General features: G+C 44.9%; 1 protein-coding gene across 2 annotated transcripts in view; it reads right to left on the minus strand.

Moving 5' to 3' along the window:
- mdga2a (MAM domain containing glycosylphosphatidylinositol anchor 2a) overlaps positions 1-24,025 on the minus strand; it is a 240,057-nt gene that overhangs the window by 32,199 nt on the left and 183,833 nt on the right. The window lies entirely within an intron of this gene.

Below are 24,025 nucleotides of genomic sequence, written 5' to 3' on the forward strand. Positions count from 1 at the left end.
AGTTGTCACGGGATGGATATAGGGGCAGCAGGTTAGAGTGTTGGGCCAGTAACCGAACGGTTGGTGGATTGAATCCCCGAGCTGACAAGGTAAAAATGTGTTGTTCTGCCCCTGAACAAGACAGTTAACCCACCGTTCCTAGGCCGTCATTGTAAATAAGAATTTGTTCTTCATTGACTTGCCTAGTTAAATAAAAATGACATGAATGAAATGAGGCTAGTAGCATAGCATCTCTCTCTATTGAATACAGTCGGTTGATGTCAACAACCCTAATTGAATATTTAAAAAATGATTACAATAATGAGATGTATCCATCAATCCAAAGAAAGGACAGGTGGGAGCTAGATGGCCCGCTGTGTCGCTTTGTGGACAACGACTCCCATTGTTTGGGTGGAGAGACAGGTATCTTGTCAGTATATCCATAATCCTTGACGGCCTAAGGATTATGGTGAAAGTGGCCATAAGGATCACGGTCAATGTAGTTGTTTTTATTGTGCCTGAGAGTCTCCTAGTAGCTTGCTGGCCCGTGATCGGTCTATGTCAGCACATGGTCCTGTGTGACGACAAATGTAACTTTAAACTAATTCACAGTGGGGATCGAACTGGATCATAATAAACTCATTTTAAAACCCAAAACGGACAGCAATTATATACTGATCAAAAATATATCTGCAACATGCAACAATTTCAATGATTTTAATGAGTTACAGTTCATATAAGGAAACTAGTCACCTTAAATAAATAAATTAGGCCCCAATCTATGGATTTCACATGACTGGGCAGGGGCACAGCCATAGGTGGGACAGGGCGGGAATAGTCCCACCCACTTCAGAGCCAGGTCCAGCCAATCAGAATTAGTTTTCCCAACAAAAGGGCTTTATACTCATCAGTGAAGAAGCCGGATGTAGAGATCCTGGGCTGGCGTGGTTACATGTGGTGTGCGGTTCTGAGGCCGGTTAGACATACTAGAAAATTCTTTAAAATTACATTTGAGGCAATTTATGGTAGAGAAATTAACATTAAATTATCTGGCAACTTGAGACATCTGTGGCATTGTGTTGTGTGACAAAACAGCTCCATTTTAGAGTGGCCTTATATTGTCCCCAGCACTGTGTAATAATCATGCTGCGTAATCAGCTTCTTCTTTCAGCAACTTACCTGGTAAAATAAGGGGAAAAAACATATATATATTCACCGGTCAGTTGGAGGGATTATCCTGGCTCTCACTTAGTTGGATGCTAATTTGCTCTCACTTAGCTGGATGCTAGTTTGCCCTCACTTGGCTGGATGCTAGATTGCCCTCACTTGGCTGGATGCTAGTTTGCCCTCAATTAGCTGGATGCTAGTTTGCTCTCACTTAGCTGGATGCTAGTTTGCTCTCACTTAGCTGGATGCTAGTTTTTCCTCAATTAGCTGGATGCTAGTTTGCCCTCACTTGGCTGGATGCTAGTTTGCCCTCACTTGGCTGGATGCTAGTTTGCCCTCAATTAGCTGGATGCTAGTTTGCCCTCAATTAGCTGGATGCTAGTTTGTGTGATTCTGGAGTAATGACAGATGAAGGCAACCCCTAGAGAGACTGGGGCTACGTCCTGATTATCCACTATTCTCCCTAAGTATGCACTTGTTCACTTCCAGTCATGGATTGACAAAATGGTGGAAATTCCCCCAACATTTACACCAATCTAATATTTTTTAATTAATGACTGGATGTGTACATTTAGGGAGAAGAGTGGAGAATCAGGAGGCAGCCTGGGAGTCCTCACGAGGCCTCTTTCCCTCCTTTAAACCCCCATCCAGCCCAGGTTAACAATGTCTCACAGTAGTGAACTCTCCATCCAGCCCAGGTTTACAATGTCTCACAGTAGTGAACTCCCCATCCAGCCCAGGTTTACAATGTGTCAGAGTAGTGAACACCCCATCCAGCCCAGGTTTACAATGTGTCAGAGTAGTGAACACCCCATCCAGCCCAGGTTTACAATGTGTCAGAGTAGTGAACACCCCATCCAGCCCAGGTTTACAATGTGTCAGAGTAGTGAACACCCCATCCAGCCCAGGTTTGTCTCACAGTAGTGAACTCCCCATCCAGCCCAGGTTAACAATGTCTCACAGTAGTGAACTCTCCATCCAGCCCAGGTTTACAATGTCTCACAGTAGTGAACACCCCATCCAGCCCAGGTTTACAATATGTCAGAGTAGTGAACACCCCATCCAGCCCAGGTTTACAATATGTCAGAGTAGTGAACACCCCATCCAGCCCAGGTTTACAATATGTCAGAGTAGTGAACACCCCATCCAGCCCAGGTTAACAATGTGTCAGAGTAGTGAACACCCCATCCAGCCCAGGTTTACAATATGTCAGAGTAGTGAACACCCCATCCAGCCCAGGTTTACAATATGTCAGAGTAGTGAACACCCCATCCAGCCCAGGTTAACAATGTGTCAGAGTAGTGAACACCCCATCCAGCCCAGGTTAACAATGTGTCAGAGTAGTGAACACCCCATCCAGCCCAGGTTTACAATATGTCAGAGTAGTGAACACCCCATCCAGCCCAGGTTTACAATGTGTCAGAGTAGTGAACACCCCATCCAGCCCAGGTTTACAATATGTCAGAGTAGTGAACACCCCATCCAGCCCAGGTTTACAATATGTCAGAGTAGTGAACACCCCATCCAGCCCAGGTTTACAATATGTCAGAGTAGTGAACACCCCATCCAGCCCAGGTTTACAATATGTCAGAGTAGTGAACACCCCATCCAGCCCAGGTTTACAATGTGTCAGAGTAGTGAACACCCCATCCAGCCCAGGTTTACAATATGTCAGAGTAGTGAACACCCCATCCAGCCCAGGTTTACAATGTGTCAGAGTAGTGAACACCCCATCCAGCCCAGGTTTACAATATGTCAGAGTAGTGAACACCCCATCCAGCCCAGGTTTACAATATGTCAGAGTAGTGAACACCCCATCCAGCCCAGGTTTACAATGTGTCAGAGTAGTGAACACCCCATCCAGCCCAGGTTTACAATGTCTCACAGTAGTGAACTCCCCATCCAGCCCAGGTTTACAATGTGTCAGAGTAGTGAACACCCCATCCAGCCCAGGTTTACAATGTCTCACAGTAGTGAACTCCCCATCCAGCCCAGGTTTACAATGTGTCAGAGTAGTGAACACCCCATCCAGCCCAGGTTTACAATATGTCAGAGTAGTGAACACCCCATCTAGCCCAGGTTTACAATGTGTCAGAGTAGTGAACTCCCCATCCAGCCCAGGTTTACAATGTGTCAGAGTAGTGAACTCCCCATCCAGCCCAGGTTTACAATGTGTCAGAGTAGTGAACACCCCATCCAGCCCAGGTTTACAATGTGTCAGAGTAGTGAACTCCCCATCCAGCCCAGGTTTACAATGTGTCAGAGTAGTGAACACCCCATCCAGCCCAGGTTTACAATGTGTCAGAGTAGTGAACACCCCATCCAGCCCAGGTTTACAATGTGTCAGAGTAGTGAACTCCCCATCCAGCCCAGGTTTACAATGTGTCAGAGTAGTGAACACCCCATCCAGCCCAGGTTTACAATGTGTCAGAGTAGTGAACACCCCATCCAGCCCAGGTTTACAATGTGTCAGAGTAGTGAACACCCCATCCAGCCCAGGTTTACAATGTGTCAGAGTAGTGAACACCCCATCCAGCCCAGGTTTACAATGTGTCAGAGTAGTGAACACCCCATCCAGCCCAGGTTTACAATGTGTCAGAGTAGTGAACTCCCCATCCAGCCCAGGTTTACAATGTGTCAGAGTAGTGAACACCCCATCCAGCCCAGGTTTACAATGTGTCAGAGTAGTGAACACCCCATCCAGCCCAGGTTTACAATGTGTCAGAGTAGTGAACACCCCATCCAGCCCAGGTTTACAATGTGTCAGAGTAGTGAACACCCCATCCAGCCCAGGTTTACAATGTGTCAGAGTAGTGAACTCCCCATCCAGCCCAGGTTTACAATGTCACAGAGTAGTGAACACCCCATCCAGCCTAGGTTTACAATGTGTCAGAGTTGAACACCCCATCCAGCCCAGGTTTACAATATGTCAGAGTAGTGAACACCCCATCCAGCCCAGGTTTACAATATGTCAGAGTAGTGAACACCCCATCCAGCCCAGGTTTACAATGTCTCACAGTAGTGAACACCCCATCCAGCCCAGGTTTACAATGTGTCAGAGTGTGAACACCCCATCCAGGCCAGGTTTACAATATGTCAGAGTAGAACACCCCATCCAGCCCAGGTTTACAATGTGTCAGAGTTGAACACCCCATCCAGCCCAGGTTTACAATGTGTCAGAGTAGTGAACTCTCCATCCAGCCCAGGTTTACAATATGTCAGAGCAGTGAACACCCCATCCAGCCCAGGTTAACAATGTGTCAGAGTTGAACACCCCATCCAGCCCAGGTTTACAATGTGTCAGAGTAGTGAACACCCCATCCAGCCCAGGTTTACAATATGTCAGAGTAGTGAACACCCCATCCAGCCCAGGTTTACAATGTCACAGAGTAGTGAACACCCCATCCAGCCCAGGTTTACAATATGTCAGAGTAGTGAACACCCCATCCAGCCCAGGTTTACAATGTGTCAGAGTAGTGAACACCCCATCCAGCCCAGGTTTACAATGTGTCAGAGTAGTGAACACCCCATCCAGCCCAGGTTTACAATGTGTCAGAGTAGTGAACACCCCATCCAGCCCAGGTTTACAATGTGTCAGAGTAGTGAACACCCCATCCAGCCCAGGTTTACAATGTGTCAGAGTAGTGAACTCCCCATCCAGCCCAGGTTTACAATGTGTCAGAGTGTGAACACCCCATCCAGCCCAGGTTTACAATGTGTCAGACAGTGAACACCCCATCCAGCCCAGATTTACAATGTGTCAGAGGTGAACACCCCATCCAGCCCAGGTTTACAATGTGTCAGAGTAGTGAACACCCCATCCAGCCCAGGTTTACAATGTGTCAGAGTAGTGAACACCCCATCCAGCCCAGGTTTACAATGTGTCAGAGTAGTGAACACCCCATCCAGCCCAGGTTTACAATGTGTCAGAGTAGTGAACACCCCATCCAGCCCAGGTTTACAATGTGTCAGAGTAGTGAACACCCCATCCAGCCCAGGTTTACAATGTGTCAGAGTAGTGAACACCCCATCCAGCCCAGGTTTACAATGTGTCAGAGTAGTGAACACCCCATCCAGCCCAGGTTTACAATGTGTCAGAGTAGTGAACTCCCCATCCAGCCCAGGTTTACAATGTCACAGAGTAGTGAACACCCCATCCAGCCTAGGTTTACAATGTGTCAGAGTAGTGAACACCCCATCCAGCCCAGGTTTACAATATGTCAGAGTTTGAACACCCCATCCAGCCCAGGTTTACAATATGTCAGAGTAGTGAACACCCCATCCAGCCCAGGTTTACAATGTCTCACAGTAGTGAACACCCCATCCAGCCCAGGTTTACAATGTGTCAGAGTAGTGAACACCCCATCCAGGCCAGGTTTACAATATGTCAGAGTAGTGAACACCCCATCCAGCCCAGGTTTACAATGTGTCAGAGTAGTGAACACCCCATCCAGCCCAGGTTTACAATGTGTCAGAGTAGTGAACTCTCCATCCAGCCCAGGTTTACAATATGTCAGAGTAGTGAACACCCCATCCAGCCCAGGTTAACAATGTGTCAGAGTAGTGAACACCCCATCCAGCCCAGGTTTACAATGTGTCAGAGTAGTGAACACCCCATCCAGCCCAGGTTTACAATATGTCAGAGTAGTGAACACCCCATCCAGCCCAGGTTTACAATGTCACAGAAACACCCCATCCAGCCCAGGTTTACAATGTCTCAGAGTAGTGAACACCCCATCCAGCCCAGGTTTACAATATGTCAGAGTAGTGAACACCCCATCCAGCCCAGGTTTACAATGTGTCAGAGTAGTGAACACCCCATCCAGCCCAGGTTTACAATGTGTCAGAGTAGTGAACTCCCCATCCAGCCCAGGTTTACAATGTGTCAGAGTAGTAAACACCCCATCCAGCCCAGGTTTACAATGTGTCAGAGTAGTGAACTCCCCATCCAGCCCAGGTTTACAATGTGTCAGAGTAGTGAACACCCCATCCAGCCCAGGTTTACAATGTGTCAGAGTAGTGAACACCCCATCCAGCCCAGGTTTACAATGTGTCAGAGTAGTGAACACCCCATCCAGCCCAGGTTTACAATGTGTCAGAGTAGTGAACACCCCATCCAGCCCAGGTTTACAATGTCACAGAGTAGTGAACTCCCCATCCAGCCCAGGTTTACAATGTGTCAGAGTAGTGAACACCCCATCCAGCCCAGGTTTACAATGTGTCAGAGTAGTGAACTCCCCATCCAGCCCAGGTTTACAATGTGTCAGAGTAGTGAACACCCCATCCAGCCCAGGTTTACAATGTGTCAGAGTAGTGAACACCCCATCCAGCCCAGGTTTACAATGTGTCAGAGTAGTGAACACCCCATCCAGCCCAGGTTTACAATGTGTCAGAGTAGTGAACACCCCATCCAGCCCAGGTTTACAATGTGTCAGAGTAGTGAACACCCCATCCATTTCTGATTGACAATGTAGTGAATCACCGCATGGTGAGGGGGTTACACATTTTACACTAAGCACCAACGTCCTCCAGAACAGCTGCCTGTGTTGTCGCGGGGAACACATCTTTATGGAAGACGTTACGAGTTCCATCAGCCTGACTGACAGTCGTAAGTGGCATCGTGACATTTCTTTGAGCAGTTGTAAACTGTGGTTTTTACCAGATAGATTTACTTCATTGGGCTGGAAGGAAGTTAACTGAATTTAACACCGGATAAGTGTCCACTTCAATTTATGGCCATTTTTCTTGTCTTTCATATTTTGTTGTTATAGTAACAGACAGGTTAAATTAGAGGGTGGGACAGAGGTAGGGGAGTGCAGACAGAAAAGACAGGACTGGGGATCAAATCCCCCCGCCTGCAAGGCATCATGGGTAGCGCACAGCTGGCAGTCGCTAGACCAGACCAATGCTGTGTGAGTAGATTCTGTCATACCTGTACACTCTGTTGTACAGTGCCGTCTATCACTACGGCTTTTCATTTCAGTCTTTCTTACAAATAAAACAGCCTGCCTAGAAATCTATTGTGAAACTTCATAATGAATTGTCTCTTTCATTGTGACCTACTGTTTTCGATCAATCACAAATGACACCTTCTCAACATAATGAATAGTACTTCGGGCAGACATAAACAAAGACATTAACAAATGCATTTGAATACCGCAAGCACAGATGTGTGCATGGATGCACACACACACACACACACACACACACACACACACACACACACACACACACACACACACACACACACACACACACACACACACACACACACACACACACACACACTAGAGCTGCTATGACAATAGACTAGAAGATAGGCAATCTGTTCATGAATAGGTGACAGTTATGAAGTTGTCATACATGCGGGAAGAGCAGACACCTTGTTGGAGCTGAGGTGCCACCGTGCTGGAAGCATTGAGATGAGATAAGATGCTCTAGCTCTTCGAATCTCCCAATTAACTTCTCACATGCATAGCAAACAGGTTGAAGACAGAGACATGCATCTTCAAATCAAATATTAAAGGAATCATTTAAGCCATGTGTATGTTTTAATGTAAATATTAAAGGAATCATTTAAGGAATCATTTAAGCCATGTGTATGTTTTAATATAAATATTAAAGGAATCATTTAAGGAATCATTTAAGCCATGTGTATGTTTTAATGTAAATATTAAAGGAATCATTTAAGGAATCATTTAAGCCATGTGTATGTTTTAATGTAAATATTAAAGGAATCATTTAAGGAATCATTTAAGCCATGTGTATGTTTTAATGTAAATATTAAAGGAATCATTTAAGGAATCATTTAAGCCATGTGTATGTTTTAATGTAAATATTAAAGGAATCATTTAAGGAATCATTTAAGCCATGTGTATGTTTTAATGTAAATATTAAAGGAATCATTTAAAGTGTGTGTATTTTAATGCAATTATTAAAGGAATCATTTAAAGTGTGTATGTTTTAATGTAAATATTAAAGGAATCATTTAAGCCATGTGTATGTTTTAATGTAAATATTAAAGGAATCATTTAAAGTGTGTGTATTTTAATGTAAAAAGCTTTCTTAATTCCCTTGTTGGTTTCTTAGTCACACGGTTCCTCTAGAACCAGCTAAGCATGTCAAATTAAACGCACCACCACATAACTCCCTCGGTCTTCAGGTACTTAGGAAAATAAACACCAGTGCACTAGTCAAAAGGGATTAGCCTCAAAATATAACAATAGGCTGAATATGAGTACAATACAATATCTAGCTTTTAGTGATGCCCAATGTTTTCAAGTATAAAGCAATGGACTGTACTATTGCCTTGCTTGCCAGATGTATTGTGTTAAGAGACAGTTGAGGACAAACACTATAAATTAACATCAAACACAACTATATTATATCACAAAAATAATCAACCGTCCTGCTGTTCACATCATTATTAGTACATCTGAGTTCTATGAACTGTACATTAGGTCTAACAAACCTTGAACGGCTCAAAAATAAAATAATTTCAGTTTTCATTCTTTATTGAACATCTATATTCATATCCCGTCACTCAAAATTACGAAGAGTGACTATATTTCAATGCATCACCAGTAATAACTCATAACACCATCTCAATGAATTGTCTTTCCATGCCAGAGATGCAACAAAACTTGGTTATGTGGCCAACCCCCGAGCATTGTTGTGCGGCTAATCACTGTTGATCTTGGCTACGACAATTGGCACGCTCGCCATTTTCCCGGGGTGCCAAGGCCCACGTTGTCTCATGTGACAGCTGAGTGAGTCACAGTGGGTCTGGCAGCCGACAAATAGAAGATGACTGGTCAAACCCAGAATTCAACCAATGGAGAGTGGAGCTGGTGGGAAGTGAGCGGGGGAACCTGTGAGGCCCACTTTCTCTCCTGCACGTCCCTGCTACCCAGCTAATGACATCTACATTTATTGCCTCGGCTAGCTTCCTAATTCCACATCTGCAGTTCTTACAAGGACATCTTTTTCTTACCAGGACATCTTTTTCTTAAAGGGACATGTTTTTCTTAAAGGGACATATTTTTCTTACCAGGACATGTTTTTCTTAAAGGGACATCTTTTTCTTACCAGGACATGTTTTTCTTAAAGGGACATCTTTTTCAAACCAGGACATGCTTTTCTTAAAGAAACATATTTTTCTTACCAGGACATGTTTTTCTTAAAGGGACATATATTTTTTTTACCAGGACATGATTTTCTTAAAGGGACATATTTTTCTTACCAGGACATGTTTTTCTTAAAGGGACATGTTTTTCTTACCAGGACATGTTCTTCTTAAAGGGACATATTTTTCTTACCAGGACATGTTTTTCTTAAAGGAACATATTTTTCTTACCAGGACATGTTTTTCTTAAAGGGACATATTTTTCTTACCAGGACATGTTTTTCTTAAAGGGACATGTTTTTCTTACAAGGACATATTTTTCTTACAAGGACATCTTTTTCTTAAAGGGACATCATTTTCTTACCAGGACATGTTTTTATTAAAGGGACATCTTTTTCTTAAAGGGACATCTTTTTCTTACAAGGACATCTTTTTCTTACCAGGACATGTTTTTCTTAAAGGGACATATTTTTCTTAAAGGGACATATCTTTCTTAAAGGGACATATTTTTTTTGTTGCCTGCTCTTTTATCCACATGGAGTTTGAGCCGTAGAGATGTACAATACTACAGTATGTGTTCTAAGAATGTATCTATGGTTTCAGCATGAAACCAAGGCTGGAATGTTATAGAGAAAGGATGTATGATCATTATGAGAGGATAACCAGACATTATAAGGGGTCATACAGTACATGCGTGTCACAAGTCTTATAACAACATTATAACAGCATCCCAATGCATTATACCTGCAGGAAAGTAAAGGGTTACCAATTATACATACATATACTGTAGGCATAGGCCTGTGTCACTCAAGAGACAAAACTCAGTTGTAGTGTAAATGGCATTAGCATGTACTTTACTAACACCCCTAACATCTAAAAGAGCACTACACTGCTCTTCCGCTCCAGTTTAGGTCCCATGTCGCTGAGATGTTAGGAAGTTATCAGCTCAGTCTGCCGTTCAAACACTTCACCCCCAGAAGCACAAGGGACCTTCGACCTAATCTGAGACAGCACTTGACTTTTAACACATCCTCCAGAATGAGCACGACCCTTGGCATCCTCCTTCTGATACCTCCTCCTCACTCCTCTAGCCTCCTCCTGCCTCCTCCTCCTGTCTACCCCTACTTCCAACATCATCTTCCTGTCTCCTCCTGCCTCTTCCAACCGCCTCCATTTCCTCCCTGCAACATCCTCCTGGCTCCACCTGTTTCCTCCTGTCTCCCCCTGCTTCCAACAGCCTCCACCTGTCTCTTCCAACCTCCTCCAGCCTCCTCCATTTCCCCCCTGCTTCCAACAACATCCTCCTGGCTCCACCTGTTTCCTCCTGTCTCCCCCTGCTTCCAACAGCCTCCACCTGTCTCTTCCAACCTCATCCAGCCTCCTCCAGTCTCCTCCTATCCCACCAGCCTCCTCCTGCCTCCTCCAGCCTCCACCTGTCTCTTCCAACCTCCTCTAGCCTCATCCAGCTTCCTCCAGTCTCCACCTGTCTCTTCCAACCTCCTCTAGCCTCCTCCAGTCTCCACCTGTGTCTTCCAACCTCCTCTAGCCTCCTCCAGCCTCCACCGGTCTCTTCCAACCTCCTCTAGCCTCATCCAGCCTCCTCCAGTCTCCTCCAATCCCCATCCAGTCTCCTCCTATCCCACCAGCCTCCTCCTGCCTCCTCCAGCCTCCACCTGTCCCTTCCAACCTCCTCTAGCCTCATCCAGCCTCCTCCAGTCTCCTCCTATCCCACCAGCCTCCACCTGTCTCTTCCAACCTCCTCCAGCCTCATCCAGCCTCCTCCAGTCTCCTCATATCCCACCAGCCTCCTCCTGCCTCCACCAGCCTCCTCCTGCCTCCACCAGCCTCCTCCTGCCTCCACCAGCCTCCTCCTGCCTCCAACAGCCTCCTCCTGCCTCCAACAGCCTCCTCCTGCCTCCACCAGCCTGACATTTCATTTCCTACAACGCTGACCTTTATATTCAAACATCAGTGGCAGGGGAATACATATGCCTGTTGTGTTCATCCTCTCCAGTGTGTATGGCAGAGACTCAGACGCAGCCATAAAATTGGGCGAATTAAATTGTAAAAGCGCAGATGTTATTTGGCTTGTTTTGAAGATTTACCTGCAATGTGGGCAGAGGTAGAGAAGGTAACAGCCATTCATTTTCCATGTCATGTTCATTCACACTGTTACGTTATGATGGTCATATTATGATCATAATCGGACTCAATGCTATGTCCTCAATACAAATGCACCCACCTTTCACCATTTACTGCTTAGAGATGCTGAGAGAGAGTAGATCATACTGATCATGTCCGGTATGGTTATATACACAGTCAGACAAAATGCCATGTCATCCACCAAACAGGTGGATTGTACAGCACCAGGCAAACGTTTGAACACACCTACTGTACTCATTCAAGGGTTTTTCTTTATTTTTACTATTTTCTACATTGTAGAATAATAGTGAAGACATTAAAACTATGAAATAACACATATGGAATCATGTAGTAACCAAAAAAGTCTTAAAAAATGTCAAATAGATTTTATATCCTTCTAAGTAGCCACCCTTTGCAGTTCAGTTGTGTTGTGTCAAGGTAGGTGTGGTATACAGAAGATAGCCCTATTTGGGAAAATACCAAGTCCATATTATGACAAGAACTTTAACATGACTTTAATCCATGAAGGTCAGTCAATCCAGAAAATGTCAAGAACTTTGAAAGTTTCTTCAAGTGCAGTCCCAAAAACCATGAAGCGCTATGATGAAACTGTCTATCATGAGGACCGCCGCAGAAAAGGAAGACCCACAGTTCCCTCTGATGCAGAGGATACGTTCATTAGAGTTAACTTCACCTCAGATTGCAGCCCAATAAATGCTTCACAGAGTTCAAGTAACAGACACATCTCAACATCAACTGTTCAGAGGAGACTGCGTGAATCAGGCTTTCATGGTCGAATTGCTGCAAAGAAACCACTAAGGATGCCAAGAAGAAGAAGACTTGATTGGGCCAAGAAACATTAGCAATGGACATTAAAAAGGTGGAAATCTATCCTTTGGTCTGATGATTCCAGATGTGAGATTTTTGGTTCCAACCGCCGTGTCTTTGTGAGACGCAGAGTAGATGAACGGATGATCCCCGCATGTGTGGTTCCCACTGTGAAGCATGGAGGAGGTGGTGTGATGGTGTGGGGCTGCTTTGCTAGTGACACTGTCAGTGATTTATTTAGAATTCAAGGCACACTTAACCAGCATGGCTACCACAGCATTCTGCAGGGATACACAATCCCATCTGGTTTGTGCTTAGTGGGACTATCATTTGATTTTCAACAGAAAAATGTCCCAACACACCTCCAGGCTGTATAATAGCTATTTGACCAAGAAGGAGAGTGATGGAGTGCTGCATCAGATGATCTGGCCTTTACAATCACCTGTCCTCAACCCAAAATTGAGATGGTTTGGGATGAGTTGGATCGTAGAGTGAATGAAAAGCAGCCAACAAGCTCTCAGCATATGCGGGAACTCTTTCAAGACTGTTGGAAAAGCATTTCAGGTGCTGGTTGAGAGAATGCCAAGAGTGGGCAGAGCTGTCATCAAGGCAAAGGGTGGCTACTTTGAAGAATCTAACATATAAAATAGATTTTGATTTGCTTTACACTTTGTTATTTCATAGTTTTGATGCCTTCACTATTATCCTACAATGTAGACAATGGTAAAAAAATAAAGAAAAACACTTGAATAAATAAAAATGTCCAAACCTTTAACTGACACGGAGATTAGGTAGCCTCATGCTTAGATCATTGGGCCAGTAACCAAAAGGTTGCTTGTTCGCATCCCGGGGCTGACAAGGTAAAAATCTGCTCCTGAGCCAGGCAGTATTCCCCGGGTGCCGTGGATGTCAATTAAGGTAGAATTTCAGAGGGGTTGCTTTAAATGCGGAAGACACATTTCAGTTGAATACATTCATTTGGACAACTGACTAGGGATCCTCCTTTTATTGTACATGTATGTCTTTTTATATTTTTATGTGTGCTTGTTTATAAATAGTCAAATTAATAAGCTAAACTATTCCCTCACATTCTGCTCTGTCCCTTTTGTAATTCTGCTAAGCAATGTATGTTGCCTGTTGGAGGTAAAACTGTGTTGCCATGGCAACGAGCCTCACTTCTCATTCATGCCATCATCATGCCAAATCCTGTTGTAGAAAGGAGGAGAGAGGGAGAGAATAGAAGAGAGAAAGAGACAGAGGAAGAAAGAGAGGGAAGAGAGAGAGAATGAGAGAAATAGAGAGAGCGAGAAAGAGAAAGAAAGAGAGAAGAACAGATAAAAGGGTAGAGAACCAGAAGAATGAGAGAATGAGAGAGAAAGACAGAAGAGAGAAAGCGGGGGAGAGAGAAGAGACGAGAGAAAGAGAGAAAAACAGATAGAAAGGGAGAGGGAGATAGAGAGAGAGAAGGAGAGAGAGAAGAGAGATTCCTTCTCATGGATTCCTCCTCATCCTCTTGTCTCTCACTTTCCTCCTCTGCGATTCATCAGGATACAGCAGCTCATCCTCAAATCCACCGGAGACCAGGGGGAAATCATTTACTCTGAGTAAATAATAATCTGGGGAGAATTCAATCCAAGGCCTCTCTCTCGGACGCAGCAAACACACCACTAAATCATTCAAACAGCACCAATTAGCCTTGAGTTAGTTCTAATCCGTTTGACCAATACTCAATTTTTTTCCTCCTTCACGCGAATACTAACATGACGGCGAACGTACAGTCAATCTGTGATGATGAAAAAGAATGTATAGTCAAGTCTGTGATGATGATGAAGGCTGATAATGGTGAGGCTGACGACTAAGCTGTGAGCACTCGAAGGCCAAGGCGAGGAAACACCGGGTGACTTGGCCGTTGCATTTCTCCTCGATGCTGTGTCAGGACGTATAGACACAGAGTCCTCCTGTCTTTTATGCCGAAAGCTTGTTGCGGTAGTAGGGTTGTCGGTAGCAGGGTTGTCGGTAGTAGGGTTGTCAATATTAGGGTTGTCAATATTAGGGTTGTAGGCAGTAGGGTTGTTGGGCAGCAGGGTTGTCGGCAGTAGGGTTGTTGGGCAGCAGGGTTGTCGGGCAGCAGGGTTGTCGGGCAGCAGGGTTGTCGGGCAGCAGGGTTTTGTCGGCAGCAGGGTTGTTGGGCAGCAGGGTTGTCGGGCAGCAGGGTTTTGTCGGCAGTAGGGTTTTGTCGGCAGTAGGGTTTTGTCGGCAGTAGGGTTGTCGGGCAGCAGGGTTGTCGGGCAGTAGGGTTTTGTCGGCAGTAGAGTTGTCGGCAGTAGGGTTTTGTCAGCAGTAGGGTTGTCGGCAGTAGAGTTGTCGGCAGTAGGGTTTTGTCAGCAGTAGGGTTGTCGGGCAGTAGAGTTGTCGGCAGTAGGGTTTTGTCGGCAGTAGGGTTTTGTCAGCAGTAGGGTTGTCGGCAGTAGGGTTTTGTTGGCAGCAGGGTTGTCGGGCAGCAGGGTTGTCGGGCAGCAGGGTTGTCGGGCAGTAGGGTTTTGTCGGGAGTAGGGTTTTGTCGGGCAGTAGGGTTTTGTCGGGAGTAGGGTTTTGTCGGGCAGTAGGGTTTTGTCGGGAGTAGGGTTTTGTCGGGCAGTAGGGTTTTGTCGGGAGTAGGGTTTTGTCGGGCAGTAGGGTTTTGTCAGCAGTAGGGTTTTGTCGGGAGTAGGGTTTTGTCGGGCAGTAGGGTTTTGTCGGGAGTAGGGTTTTGTCGGGCAGTAGGGTTTTGTCGGGAGTAGGGTTTTGTCGGGCAGTAGGGTTTTGTCGGGAGTAGGGTTTTGTCGGGCAGTAGGGTTTTGTCGGCAGTAGGGTTTTGTCAGCAGTAGGGTTTTGTCGGCAGTAGGGTTTTGTTGGCAGCAGGGTTGTCGGGCAGCAGGGTTGTCGGGCAGCAGGGTTGTCGGGCAGTAGGGTTTTGTCGGGAGTAGGGTTTTGTCGGGCAGTAGGGTTTTGTCGGGAGTAGGGTTTTGTCGGGCAGTAGAGTTGTCGGCAGTAGGGTTTTGTCAGCAGTAGGGTTTTGTCGGGAGTAGGGTTTTGTCGGGAGTAGGGTTTTGTCGGGAGTAGGGTTTTGTCGGGCAGTAGGGTTTTGTCGGGAGTAGGGTTTTGTCGGGCAGTAGGGTTTTGTCGGGAGTAGGGTTTTGTCGGGCAGTAGGGTTTTGTCGGGAGTAGGGTTTTGTCGGGCAGTAGGGTTTTGTCAGCAGTAGGGTTTTGTCGGGCAGTAGGGTTTTGTTGGCAGCAGGGTTGTCGGGCAGCAGGGTTGTCGGGCAGTAGGGTTTTGTCGGGAGTAGGGTTTTGTCGGGCAGTAGGGTTTTGTCGGGAGTAGGGTTTTGTCGGGCAGTAGGGTTTTGTCGGGAGTAGGGTTTTGTCACAGGGTTTTGTTGGCAGCAGGGTTGTTGGGCAGCAGGGTTTTGTCGGCAGTAGGGTTTTGTCGGCAGTAGGGTTTTGTCAGCAGTAGGGTTTTGTCGGCAGTAGGGTTTTGTCAGCAGTAGGGTTTTGTCGGCAGTAGGGTTTTGTCGGCAGTAGGGTTTTGTCGGCAGTAGGGTTTTGTCGGCAGTAGGGTTTTGTCAGCAGTAGGGTTGTGATTTTCCTGTGTTTTATACATATGTCCACACCATGAGGTTGGAATAATACTGTGAAATGTTGAAAATGATGATAACACCCTTTTAGTGTAAGAGCTGTTTGAAAAGATGGCCTGAAATGTCAACTTGTTTTTGGGGTTTTGGACCGCCTGGCGACATAACCAGTTAGTAGACCAATAACCAGGAGGTATAAGTTAGTAGACCAATAACCAGGGGTATAAGTTAGTAGACCAATAACCAAGAGAGTTTTCTCTCTGCCAATAACAGCTCGTTTTCAGGTTACATATCCCTCCCATTAGGCCCCTCACTCAGACCACTACTAGACAGTCTTATCAAAATTCTTGCTTAAGTATATATATTTAGCTAATAAGCTATTCTTGACCATTTTAATAGAAAACAATCACAGTAAGGTACTTAATGAAAAGCAGCCAACAAGTGCTCAGCATATGTGGGAACTCCTTTAAGATTGTTGGAAAAGCATTCCATGTTGAGAGGTTACTGGTTGAGAGAATGCCAAGAGCTTGCAAAGTCAAAGGGTGGCTAATTTGAAGAATCTCAAAGATGAAATATATTTTGATTTGTTTAAAACTTTTTGGGTTACTACATGATTCCATATGTGTTATTTCATAGTTTTGATGTCTTCACTATTCTACAATGTAAATACTTATGTGAACATATTGTAATAGGCAATGTAACCCTATTATGTACGTCAAGGACAAGAAAAGCGATTTGTGGCATGGATATTTTACGAGTACTTCTAACTCTAACAGGGGGAGTGAATGTTGTAAAGGGGAGTGTGAATTAGTTGTCACACATTGCCTTGTTAACATGCTAGATGAATTGCAGGTACTTAACGAGAGAACGACTGCCTCGACTATTATACTTAGCAAGACGTCACGATGTGTGGGCGAGTCGAGGCAAAGTCCGCTGAGCTGTCAAGAGTTTGATACGCTGTTAACAGCCATGTGTCAAATATCAGCCTGGGTGAGATTCTGAGAATGGGGTGTTGGGAAGGAGGGAAATAGGGAGAGAGAGGAGAGAGGAGAGAGGAGGAGAGAGAGAGATGGAAGAGAAGTCACCATTGATGAAATTAAGCGGATAAACAGTATGGGGGCACGGGAATCAGAGGCGTATATGGGGTGCACGATTAGATAAGGGCATCCTGCTTGGTCGCCCGATCGGAAACAGCCAACATTAGGACACCGCGGGGGCTCCCATCCTATCATCAGCAGGAGTGAGGGGCGGAACGGGGCTACACCTCTGGGCCCCGTAACTAAAAGAGAGGGAGCATGGAGAGAGAGCGTGACGGAGGAAGTTATCCCCCTACCTCCTTCCTCCTCACCGTCTCTCCCTCCCTTTCTTCCTCAGAATGACTGAACGGGATGCTACTTCCTACTTGCTGTAACACTGGGGCCATATAATTGCAACCCTTCGAGGTAGCCTGGGATGATCCCCCGAACCCCCAAATGGCTTGACCCATCTGGTATCTGATCAGCTTCTGTTATCAACGATGAGAATGGAAGATAGAGATACATAGGCTTAGTTATCCCGGTCTCTGCCAACGCCAAATCCCCCCCAGCTGAAGTGACTCTGTTATTGGTCAGCTAATAACTAGAAGAATTAATCAGCATGTCCTTGGACCACTGCGTATAATAATGGCAGCGTCTCATCATCGAGGTAGCTATACTGTATGATTTCCTCACTACGTAAAGTGTCTTGTGTCCGTGATGCCAAAGCCATGATGTTGGAAGTGATTAAAAAGTGAAAGGAGAGTTTCATTTTTCATTAAAACAACGCTATTAAACGACACACAATACAGACAGAATAATAGCAGACCGATTCTGCTCAAACAATAGGACTTGTTATCTGTCATTTTGGCAAATTATTGGATTTACACACACACACACACACACACACACACACACACACACACACACACACACACACACACACACACACACACACACACACACACACACACACACACACAACACACACACACACACACACACACACAACACCCACCACCCACCACCCACTAGGAGAGTGAACTTAACTCTGCAGTCAGTCCAGTCTGCCCTTAGGAGGGTTAAGTTAAACCCCATGCAGGCTGGTGTCCTGGAAATGTCATGTGTGAGCCACTAAACAGAAAAGAGAGAGAGAGCTATAGCAGAGAGAGCGAGAGAGGTAGAGGGGAATCTGAGAGAGAGAGCAATAGTAGAGAGAGAGAGATAATGAGGGATCGGAGAGAGAAGAGAGAAAAAGAAAGAGTGAGAGAGAGAAGAGAGAGAGGAGAGAGAGAGAGAGAAAAAAAGGGAGTGCGAGAGCAGAGGGGAGGATTGACCAGCCAGGCAGAAAGGAGGAGAGGAGGGAAGGAGTGAGGGGAACAGCAGGTACCAAAATCCAGGCAGAGAGGAGAGAGCAGAGACCATCCATGCCTCCATGATGGATGGGCCTCATCCAGGAAACCACTGTACTGAACCTGGCAAAGAAAAGCACAATAAAAGCTCTAGATAATGTGCTACCATCGCAAAAGACAGCCGGTTAGAGAGCGTTATCCATTAAACAAGAAAGGGGCTGACAGAGACAGTGACAACCGGGCACCTGCAATGTGATGAGTCTGAAAGAGTCCATCAAGGCTCGTCCTCTTTTTACCCAGCAGCCACCTCTCCTCCCCCACTGACAGATGCTGGTTGTGTGGTTTTCAGACGCGTCTCACGCACATGTAATCACGGCCCACACAGCTAACCTCTGTTCCAGCGAATTCCATCACTGGTTCGTCACTAAACACCTTATCTTATTTGGGCAGCTCTTCCCCTCTGGGTGAAGTTGTTAATTAGTTTCTTGCCCTCACTCCTTTCCTGTTCTTTCTTCCCCCCTCCCATCCTCCTCCTCTCCTTCACCTCCTGCTCTTAGCCAGGTGTCTGCTATGTTGCTGACTCTTATATAGTAACGACTGTCAAGTCCCTTTCCCTATGCAGACCTAGCAAGAAGAAGGAACTGAGAAACAATAGCTAGCTGCTTTTCCCAATGCTTTGTGGCGAATGAACACAAGCGGTTCATTCAGAACGGAGCTGATACAGATATGGATGCACCACCTCCCAGGTGAAAAGACACCCGGCTCGAGTGTTTTATAAACAGTCCTGCGAGTCTGAAAGAATCTGTGCAGCCAGTGAAAATGTGCTTCACTGTGCTGAAAATATCGCTGAGCGTGTTGTGTGAGAGAAAGTCGACCCCAATATGTGGAACCACTGGGCAGAACACCTGATGTGTATACAGAACCTAAATAAATAAATCAAATAAAAAGTCTAAATGTCCTCAGTGCCCTGCAGTGATGACTAACAGTATGCGTGACTGGGAAGTTTGTTTTGAAATAAATATGGAAAAAATAAACAAATATAAAAATCGAACAGAACAAATTAGTTGAATGTTTTTATTTGACTTAGTGTTGACTTTGAGCGCCGGTGGGTGGCGACCAGGCAATGACAAACCTGACGGGGAATAAATCATGCCGTGTGATGCCATTAGAAGTGGCTGAGGACTCTGTCATTCCAGCTGTGCGCTGACAGTGCTGAAGGTGAGGGAGAAGTAATGGTGAACGGAGAAGACGGCATTGACAACCGGAATGCCGTCCCTAACCAGAACACCACAGACAAGGGGGGGGGTGGGGGTTTGCTTAAAAGAAATGCTTACAGCTAGTTTCCTTTGGTCGTCTATAAGGGGGGGGTTTGCTTAAAAGAAATGCTTTCAGCTAGTTTCCTTTGGTCGTCTATAAGGGGGGGGGGGGTTTGCTTAAATGAAATGCTTTCAGCTAGTTTCCTTTGGTCGTCTATAAGGGGGTGGGGGTTTGGCTTTCAGCTAGTTTCCTTTGGTAGTCTATAAAATTAAATGCTTTCAGCTAGTTTCCTTTGGTCGTCTATAAGGGGGTGGGGGTTTGCTTAAATGAAATGCTTTCAGCTAGTTTCCTTTGGTCGTCTATAAGGGGGTGGGGGTGGGGTTTGCTTAAATTAAATGCTTTCAGCTAGTTTCCTTTGGTCGTCTATAAGGGGGTGGGGGTTTGCATTAATTAAATGCTTTCAGCTAGTTTCCTTTGTTCGTCTATAAGGGGGGTTTGCTTAAATTAAATGCTTTCAGCTAGTTTCCTTTGGTCATCTATAAGGGGGTGGGGGTTTGCTTAAATTAAATGCTTTCAGCTAGTTTCCTTTGGTCGTCTATAAGGGGGGTGGGGGTTTGCTTAAATTAAATGCTTTCAGCTAGTTTCCTTTGGTCGTCTATAAGGGGGGGTTGCTTAAATTAAATGCTTTCAGCTAGTTTCCTTTGGCCGTCTATAAGGGGGTGGGGGTTTGCTTAAATTAAATGCTTTCAGCTAGTTTCCTTTGGTCGTCTATAAGGGGGTGGGGGTGGGGTTTGCTAAAATTAAATGCTTTCAGCTAGTTTCCTTTGGTCGTCTATAAGGGGGGGGGTGTGGCGGGGTCTTGCTTAAATTAAATGCTTTCAGCTAGTTTCCTTTGGCCGTCTATAAGGGGGGTGGGGGTTTGCTAAAATTAAATGCTTTCAGCTAGTTTCCTTTGGTCGTCTATAAGGGGGGTGGGGGTGGGGGTGGGGGTTTGCTAAAATTAAATGCTTTCAGCTAGTTTCCTTTGGTCGTCTATAAGGGGGGTTTGCTAAAATTAAATGCTTTCAGCTAGTTTCCTTTGGTCATCTATAAGGGGGGTGGGGTTTGCTAAAATTAAATGCTTTCAGCTAGTTTCCTTTGGTCGTCTATAAGGGGGTTTGCTTAAATTAAATGCTTTCAGCTAGTTTCCTTTGGTCATCTATAAGGGGGTGGGGGTTTGCTAAAATTAAATGCTTTCAGCTAGTTTCCTTTGGTCGTCTATAAGGGGGTTTGCTAAAATTAAATGCTTTCAGCTAGTTTCCTTTGGTCATCTATAAGGGGGGTGGGGGTTTGCTAAAATTAAATGCTTTCAGCTAGTTTCCTTTGGTCGTCTATAAGGGGGGGGTGGGGGTGGGGGTTTGCTAAAATTAAATGCTTTCAGCTAGTTTCCTTTGGTCATCTATAAGGGGGTGGGGGTTTGCTTAAATTAAATGCTTTCAGCTAGTTTCCTTTGGTCGTCTATAAGGGGGGTGGGGTTTGCTAAAATTAAATGCTTTCAGCTAGTTTCCTTTGGTCATCTATAAGGGGGGTGGGGGTTTGCTTAAATTAAATGCTTTCAGCTAGTTTCCTTTGGTCATCTATAAGGGGGTTGCTTAAATTAAATGCTTTCAGCTAGTTTCCTTTGGTCGTCTATAAGGGGGGTGGGGTTTGCTAAAATTAAATGCTTTCAGCTAGTTTCCTTTGGTCGTCTATAAGGGGGGTTTGCTTAAATTAAATGCTTTCAGCTAGTTTCCTTTGGTCGTCTATAAGGGGGGTTTTGCTTAAATTAAATGCTTTCAGCTAGTTTCCTTTGGTCATCTATAAGGGGGGTTGCTTAAATTAAATGCTTTCAGCTAGTTTCCTTTGGTCGTCTATAAGGGGGGGGGTTTGCTTAAATTAAATGCTTTCAGCTAGTTTCCTTTGTTCGTCTATAAGGGGGGTGGGGGTTTGCTTAAATTAAATGCTTTCAGCTAGTTTCCTTTGTTCGTCTATAAGGGGGGTGGGGGTTTGCTTAAATTAAATGCTTTCAGCTAGTTTCCTTTGGTCGTCTATAAGGGGGTGGGGGTTTGCTTAAATTAAATGCTTTCAGCTAGTTTCCTTTGGTCATCTATAAGGGGGTGGGGGTTTGCTTAAATTAAATGCTTTCAGCTAGTTTCCTTTGGTCATCTATAAGGGGGGGGGGGGTTTGCTTAAATTAAATGCTTTCAGCTAGTTTCCTTTGGTCATCTATAAGGGGGGTTTGCTTAAATTAAATGCTTTCAGCTAGTTTCCTTTGGTCATCTATAAGGGGGGGGGGTTTGCTTAAATTAAATGCTTTCAGCTAGTTTCCTTTGGTCATCTATAAGGGGGGTGGGGTTTGCTTAAATTAAATGCTTTCAGCTAGTTTCCTTTGGTCATCTATAAGGGGGGTGGGGGTTTGCTTAAATTAAATGCTTTCAGCTAGTTTCCTTTGGTCATCTATAAGGGGGGGGGTTTGCTTAAATTAAATGCTTTCAGCTAGTTTCCTTTGTTCGTCTATAAGGGGGGGTGGGGGTTTGCTTAAATTAAATGCTTTCAGCTAGTTTCCTTTGGTCATCTATAAGGGGTTTGCTTAAATTAAATGCTTTCAGCTAGTTTCCTTTGGTCATCTATAAGGGGGGTGGGGTTTGCTTAAATTAAATGCTTTCAGCTAGTTTCCTTTGGTCGTCTATAAGGGGGGGTTTGCTTAAATTAAATGCTTTCAGCTAGTTTCCTTTGGTCATCTATAAGGGGGGTGGGGGTTTGCTTAAATTAAATGCTTTCAGCTAGTTTCCTTTGGTCATCTATAAGGGGGGTGGGGGTTTGCTTAAATTAAATGCTTTCAGCTAGTTTCCTTTGGTCATCTATAAGGGGGGGTGGGGGTTTGCTTAAATTAAATGCTTTCAGCTAGTTTCCTTTGTTCGTCTATAAGGGGTGGGGGTTTGCTTAAAAGAAATGCTTTCAGCTAGTTTCTTTGGTCGTCTATAAGGGGGTGGGGGTTTTGCTTAAATTAAATGCTTTCAGCTAGTTTCCTTTGGTCATCTATAAGGGGGGGGGGGGGTTTGCTTAAATTAAATGCTTTCAGCTAGTTTCCTTTGGTCATCTATAAGGGGGTGGGGTTTGCTTAAATTAAATGCTTTCAGCTAGTTTCCTTTGGTCATCTATAAGGGGGTGGGGGTGGGGTTTGCTTAAATTAAATGCTTTCAGCTAGTTTCCTTTGGTCATCTATAAGGGGGTGGGGGTTTGCTTAAATTAAATGCTTTCAGCTAGTTTCCTTTGGTCATCTATAAGGGGGGGGGGGGGGGGGGGTTTGCTTAAATTAAATGCTTTCAGCTAGTTTCCTTTGGTCATCTATAAGGGGGGGGGGGGTTTGCTTAAATTAAATGCTTTCAGCTAGTTTCCTTTGGTCGTCTATAAGGGGGGGGGGTGGGGGTTTGCTTAAATTAAATGCTTTCAGCTAGTTTCCTTTGGTCATCTATAAGGGGGTGGGGGTTTGCTTAAATTAAATGCTTTCAGCTAGTTTCCTTTGGTCATCTATAAGGGGGGGGGGAGGGGGTGGGGTTTGCTTAAATTAAATGCTTTCAGCTAGTTTCCTTTGGTCATCTATAAGGGGGGGGGGTTTGCTTAAATTAAATGCTTTCAGCTAGTTTCCTTTGTCGTCTATAAGGGGGGGGGTTTGCTTAAAAGAAATGCTTTCAGCTAGTTTCCTTTGGTCGTCTATAAGGGGGGTGGGGGTGGGGGTTTGCTAAAATTAAATGCTTTCAGCTAGTTTCCTTTGGTCGTCTATAAGGGGGGTGGGGTTTGCTTAAAAGAAATGCTTTCAGCTAGTTTCCTTTGGTCGTCTATAAGGGGGGGGGGTGGGGGTTTGCTTAAATTAAATGCTTTCAGCTAGTTTCCTTTGGTCGTCTATAAGGGGGGGTTTGCTAAAATTAAATGCTTTCAGCTAGTTTCCTTTGGTCATCTATAAGGGGGTGGGGTTTGCTAAAATTAAATGCTTTCAGCTAGTTTCCTTTGGTCGTCTATAAGGGGGGTTTGCTTAAATTAAATGCTTTCAGCTAGTTTCCTTTGGTCATCTATAAGGGGTGGGGGTTTGCTAAAATTAAATGCTTTCAGCTAGTTTCCTTTGGTCGTCTATAAGGGGGGTTTGCTAAAATTAAATGCTTTCAGCTAGTTTCCTTTGGTCATCTATAAGGGGGGTGGGGGTTTGCTAAAATTAAATGCTTTCAGCTAGTTTCCTTTGGTCATCTATAAGGGGGTGGGGGTGGGGGTTTGCTTAAATTAAATGCTTTCAGCTAGTTTCCTTTGGTCATCTATAAGGGGGTGGGGGTTTGCTTAAATTAAATGCTTTCAGCTAGTTTCCTTTGGTCGTCTATAAGGGGGTGGGGGTTTGCTTAAATTAAATGCTTTCAGCTAGTTTCCTTTGGTTATCTATAAGGGGGGTGGGGGTTTGCTTAAATTAAATGCTTTCAGCTAGTTTCCTTTGGTCATCTATAAGGGGGGTTGCTTAAATTAAATGCTTTCAGCTAGTTTCCTTTG

This window comes from Oncorhynchus keta, chromosome 29 (genome assembly GCF_023373465.1).
Source record: "Oncorhynchus keta strain PuntledgeMale-10-30-2019 chromosome 29, Oket_V2, whole genome shotgun sequence".
In the NCBI taxonomy this organism is placed as follows: Eukaryota; Metazoa; Chordata; class Actinopteri; order Salmoniformes; family Salmonidae; genus Oncorhynchus; species Oncorhynchus keta.